Below are 6,978 nucleotides of genomic sequence, written 5' to 3'. Positions count from 1 at the left end.
ATTATTGAAAATTAGGACAGGTTCTTGACTCTTTCTTCCTTCTTTCTTACCAGTTTAACGGATTAGAAATGACTAAAATGACAAAATATCTATACGCCATGTGATTTGCAGGGCCGCCCAGGGCAGGTCTGGGCCTGTGTTCTCTGTGATTAGAGAAGAGTGTGTCTCCCGTTGTCGAAGGGTTTACACATGAGAGACCCGGGATTGAGCTGCAGACAGTCAGAGAGAGGGGGATTGGGTTGCAGCCACGTCTGTCTCTTACACACATCACACACGTATGCCAAACACACGCGCGCGCGCACACACACACACACACACCTCCACACACACTCACATCAAACGCAGACGACACACTTAAAAGACCCCAAACAACAATCATCGCCACATGACTACTGGTGTGATCTTGAATGGCCAGCCCCTCAAAACAGCACCCATATGCCCTCTTTAAGTCGCCGCTTCAAGTGTTCCTCCTTCAAATATAGAAGAGCAGGAATGAGCTCTTTAACAATCTAAAGTGAAATACAATCACTGAAATACTCCCACTATACCACTACAACTACTCCACACTACCACCACTATCGTCATAACGACCACTGAACTAACTTCTACAACTTAATTCACTTACAATAATTATTGTCATCAATTGTTGATTATCATATATCATCCCGTGTTTATGATTATCAATGAATCTTAGTAAACAAAACAAAAAAGTAAATAAAAAAAGATGAAGATCATCGTGAGATATGTCCAGAGGCGTCATGCCCGTGGGGGGCACAGGAGCATGTGCCCCCTCAGATTTGTCCTGTTGAAAAAAATATATGTACACTGCTCAAAAAAATAAAGGGAACACTTAAACAACACAATGTAACTCCAAGTCAATCACACTTCTGTGAAATCAAACTGTCCACTTAGGAAGCAACACTGATTGACAATAAATTTCACATGCAATAGACAACAGGTGGAAATTATAGGCAATTAACAAGACACCCCCAATAAAGGAGGGGTTCTGCAGATGGTGACCACACACCACTTCTCAGTTCCTATGCTTCCTGGCTGATGTTTTGGTCACTTTTGAATGCTGGCGGTGCTTTCACTCTAGCTTTCACTCTGTGGCTCTCAGCGTAGTGTCCAGAGCATGGAGGCGCTACCAGGAGACAGGCCAGTACATCAGGAGACGTGGAGGAGGCCGTAGGAGGGCAACAACCCAGCAGCAGGACCGCTACCTCCGCATTTGTGCAAGGAGGAGCAGGAGGAGCACTGCCAGAACCCTGCAAAATGACCTCCAGCAGGCCACAAATGTGCATATGTCTGCTCAAACGGTCAGAAACAGACTCCATGAGGGTGGTATGAGGGCCCGACGTCCACAGGTGGGGGTTGTGCTTACAGCCCAACACCGTGCAGGACGTTTGGCATTTGCCAGAGAACACCAAGATTGGTAAATTCGCCACTGGCGCCCTGTGCTCTTCACAGATGAAAGCAGGTTCACACTGAGCACATGTGACAGACGTGACAGAGTATGGAGACGCCGTGGAGAACGTTCTGCTGCCTGCAACATCCTCCAGCATGACCGGTTTGGCGGTGGGTCAGCCATGGTGTGGGGTGGCATTTCTTTGTGGGGCCGCACAGCCCTCCATGTGCTCGCCAGAGGTAGCCTGACTGCCATTAGTTACAGAGATGAGATCCTCAGACCCCTTGTGAGACCATATGCTGGTGCGGTTGGCCCTGGGTTCCTCCTAATGCAAGACAATGCTAGATCTCATGTGGCTGGAGTGTGTCAGCAGTTCCTGCAAGAGGAAGGCATTGATGCTATGGACTGGCCCGCCCGTTCCCCAGACCTGAATCCAATTGAGCACATCTGGGACATCATGTCTTGCTCCATCCACCAACGCCACGTTGCACCACAGACTGTCCAGGAGTTGGCGGATGCTTTAGTCCAGGTCTGGGAGGAGATCCCTCAGGAGACCATCCGCCACCTCATCAGGAGCATGCCCAGGCGTTGTAGGGAGGTCATACAGGCACGTGGAGGCCAAACACACTTCTGAGCCTCATTTTGACTTGTTTTAAGGACATTACATCAAAGTTGGGTCAGCCTGTAGTGTGGTTTTCCACTTTAATTTTGAGTGTGACTCCAAATCCAGACCTCCATGGGTTGATAAATTTGATTTCCATTGATAATTTGTGTGTGATTTTGTTGTCAGCACATTCAACTATGTAAAGAAAAAAGTATTTAATAAGAATATTTCATTCATTCAGATATAGGTTGTGTTATTTCAGTGTTCCCTTTATTTTTTTGAGCAGTGTATATAATATTTTTGTATTACATTTTGTTGTTGTTTGTTGTTGTTGCTGTTGTTGTTTCTCTGTAATGCTATTAGTCACCTAGCAATTTTATGGAGTTGGCTTTAGCTAGCCCAGACAGGTTCCCGATCTCCCAACCTCATAACCAGCTACCAAGAAGACATGTCAGGCTATCAATCAAGTTAGAGAAGCTAGCTCTAACTTGATTGAGATCTTAGCTGGCATGTCTACTGGCAAGGTTGGTAGACTTTAGAAATTCAAGGATTAACTAAATGTACCGAATAAGACTCACATTCCTTTCAATCTTTTACACAGAGAAGAATATTTATTTTATTTATGAAAAATATACATATTTTTGACATAGAATTAAATGTGGCTCCCGAGTGGCGCAGTGGTCTAAGGCACTGCATCTCAGTGCTAGAGGTGTCACTACAGACCTTGGTTCGATTCCAGGCTGTATCACAACTGGTTGTGATAGGGAGTCCCATAGGGCAGCACAAAATTGTCCTGGTTAGGGTTTGGCCGGGGTAGGCTGTCATTGTGAATAAGAACTTGTTCTTAACTTTCTTGCCTAGTTAAATAAAGGTTCATAAAAAAAAGATGATTCTAGATTACAGGAAAAAGCTACTTCAGGTGCTTGAAAATGCAAAATTCTGCAACTTGTGGTCGGGAGCCTAGCCCCCCTTTGGACCACACCCAGCAATGCTCTTGTGCCTCCTCAGGTTTTGGGGGTGCATCACATTCCTGGTTATGTGTGAAATTGAAGACTGGCTGATGCCACATAGGTTACTGTGTTCAGTGACTCAAAGTGACCCCGATGCAATCATTTATAGGCTGTATGATATTGTGTCCACTTATGTCAGGAAATGTTGTGCACTTACCATAGTAATCTAAGGGCAACTTGGCAACGATGGGAAGTCAACAAATACAGGAAATGTACAGAATGTGACAGATGAGATGTGACAGATAATTTCCTTTAAGAGAAGGACAGAACTATGTCACACTCTCTAAGTGTGTGTGTGCACACCTCATCTGTTTTGGATAAATACTTTGAAGGGTGACGGAGATGAAGAGTGTCGCTCACCATCGGACGGATGTGAAAACAAGGATCTGCTCAGAGGAACAAAACTAAACAAAATACAACACCAACCAGCCGCCACAGGCCTAACACACAGCCACATACACACGCACACACACACACACACACGCACACGCACATGCACACTCACACACACACACTCTCACACACACACACACACATGCACACACACACACGTCCCCCATCTCTTTTCTCTCTTTTTCTATCTGTCTGGAGAAGTGCCCAGTCCAGTGAAATCAGAGGATGTTTTGGTGATAAGTCATCACCTTCGTTGAACAGTGTGGAGACGTACCACTGACAGCTCCACAGTGACACATACGAACACACGCAAGCACACACTCAAAGTCTTTAATAACCTCCAACAAGCTATTGTTTCTGATCAAGACTATCTAAGTCTATATTCCACACTACCAGTTGAAAGGACCACAGTTTCGAGGTTGGAGACCTGTTTGATCCAACCTGCCTGTAACTGCTGTTTCTGTGCAGGTGTCTCACTCTGGCTGGAGGTATGGACCAGGTGTGTGTTAGAATGGAAGTGATGAGTTACTCTTTCAAGGTCATACCTATGCACACACACACACACACACGCACACGCACACACGTGTGTTTGGGGGGGGGGGTTCGATCACAGTACTGTCAATCTGACATGCTGTGGACAAGCAGAAGCACTCAGACTGGCCTCCCAAACTGCAACCCCCCACTCTCCAATAACCATACACACACACACACACAGACGCACACACACACACACACACACACAGACACACACACACAGATGCGCACACACACAGATGCACACACACACACAAACACACACACACACACACACCACCACCACCACCACCACCCCCTCAAAGCTGTCTGTCCTCACCTTCCATCAATAACAATGCCTAAGGCTCCCTGTGGAGACAGAACCAACATACTTCAGAACAGCAGAAGTCACCACAAGGAAATTACATCCAGTCACACAAATGACAGAGGAAATGACTAGAGGCTGTTCCCTCTTCCGGTGAAAAGGTAGTCCATATAGAGAAAGGTCAACACAGGCCGCTTGTCTTATTTCAAGGAAAAACAATCAACTGTGCTGACATACTTTTATAGGCTGAGCTTCATATTCATCTCGGCAACCCAGAACCGAATCTCGCGTGAACAATTTTGTTTCGGGTGGGAGAAGTTATTTGGCCTAGCTCGTTGAGGAACTAGGGCAGAGATTCTCTTTGGTATCAAAGACCCCCCCCCCCTCTGAAGCATCTGCCAAGTCTATGGGCCTTCTGAATTTCAAAAGATGCCAGCCAGGGGTGTGTTCAGTTCGGTTCAACGTTTGCTATGTTTCCTGACAGTTTGTACTGAACAACATGTTTCCCTAAAACGCTACACACCCTTCTTCAACAGCCTTTGTGGTACATTTGCTCCTGTTTGGTGGGTGTGGTGAGGTGTGACCATTTTACATCGCAAAACTCACCCTCTGGGCAACCAGAATCATGCCAGTCTTCAATTGGTAGTTTGGTACAGAACCGTGTCCATTGAATTTAATGTTGAACACCGTTCTATCATACTGAATGCATTCCTGGTCGTTTAGTACAGTACAGTTTCCATTGAATTTAATGAAATAACCAGGAAACGTTTGTATTTTTATTATGAGAAGCACATTTAATAATGATATTTATTCATTCATAATAATTGCTGTATAAGCGTAAGGTTGCTCTACTGGCGTTTTTATCATACATGATTGAGGCCTTTGTTATTCAGAGATCTGTTTTCAGCTATTAGCAGATTATTTTATTTCCCTCGAGATTAATGTTATGGGTTTCCTAGTCCGTTAGAGGTGGCAGGTAGTATGAGGGATTTCGATTGTCTTCCTCTTCTCACTCACCCAAACCTTCCATCTCACCCATCCCTGGTTGGGGAGAGATGTGGGTGTTGCTCCTCAACGTTGGCTATGCCTTTGATTAATGAAATCCCCTCATAAATCCTTTCTAATCCACTGACTCGACAGACACACACACACACAAACACACACACACACACACACACACACACACACACATACACACACAGTAGTTCTGACTTCTGCTTCTTTTCAGAAACCAGGGGACAATCAGAATAGTAGAAAAGTCCTGCAGTAACAACATGAGATAATCAAGCCAACTGTTGACATGAAGGAAGAGAATGAAGGCGATGGTAGTGGTCTCAATCCATTGTGGTATTCTGTTTGCTGGAGTAATTTCATCGTCAGGTGAGTTTATTGATGGTGGTCAGGTTCTAACAGGCATAATATCTGATTATTTGCATCCAGGAGTGTTATATATGTAAACAAACTGTTTTGAACTGTAACTCAAACCCAGGTCCAAATTAATTGTATTGGGACAGGTGCACATAATGGCCAATAATCCACACTCACGCAGTTAAGTCTCTCAGTGTGGAGTACATCAGTCCTCTGGTGGTCGATTAAGCAATGCGGTGTGCCTGGATACAGCCATATACCACAAACCCCAAACCCCTGTTGCTATTACAGTATAAACTGGTTACCAACATGAATACACTACATTACAAAAAAGTATGTGGACACCTACTCGTCGGGCATCTCATTCCAAAATCATGGGCATTAATATGGAGTTGGTCCTCCCTTTGCTACTATAACATCCTCCACTCTTCTGGGAAGGCTTTCCACTAGATATTAGAACATTGCTGCGGGGACTTGCTTCATTCAGCCACAAGAGCATTAGTGAGGTCGGGCACTGATTTGGGGAATTAGGCCTGGCTCGCAGTCGGCGTTCCAAATCATCCCAAAGGTATTCGATGGGGTTGAGGTCAGGGCTCTGTGCAGGCCAGTCAAGTTATTCCACACTGATCTCGACAAACCATCTCTGTATGGACCTCGCTTTGTGCATGGGGGCATTGTCATACTAAAAGAGGAAAAGGCCTTCTCCAAACTGTTGCCACAAAATTGGAAGCACAGAATCGTCTGGAATGTCATTGGATGCTGTGGCGTTAAGATCTCCCTTCACTGGAACTAAGGGGCCTATCATGAACCATGAAAAACAGCCCCAGACCATTATTCCTCTTCCACCAAACTTTACAGATGGCACTATGCATTGGAGCAGGTAGTGTTCACCTGGTATCCGCCAAACCCAGATGAATCCGTCTGACTTCCAGATGGTGAAGCGTTTCCACTGCTCCTGAGTCCAATGGCGGCGAGGTTTACACCACTCCAGCCGACGCTTGGCATTGCGCATGGTGATCTTAGGCTGCTCTGCCATAGAAACCCATTTCATGAAGCTCCCAACAAACAGTTATTGTGCTGGCGTTGCTTCCAGAGGCACTTTGGAACTCGGTTGTGAGTGTTGCAATGATTTTTACATGCTTCAGCACTCGGTGGTCCCGTTTCCACTTCACAATAACAGCACTTACAGTTGACCAGGGAAGCTCTAGCAGGGCATAAATTTGACGAACTGACTTGTCGGAAAGCTGGCATCCTATGACAGTGCCACAGTGAGAGTCACTGAGCTCTTCAGTATGGCCATTTTACTGCCAATGTTTGTCTATGGAGATTGCATGGCTGTGTGCTTGATTTGATACAA

This window comes from Oncorhynchus clarkii, chromosome 17 (assembly GCF_045791955.1).
Source record: "Oncorhynchus clarkii lewisi isolate Uvic-CL-2024 chromosome 17, UVic_Ocla_1.0, whole genome shotgun sequence".
Lineage (NCBI taxonomy): Eukaryota > Metazoa > Chordata > Actinopteri > Salmoniformes > Salmonidae > Oncorhynchus > Oncorhynchus clarkii.
Note: the sequence above shows the minus strand (reverse complement) of the source record.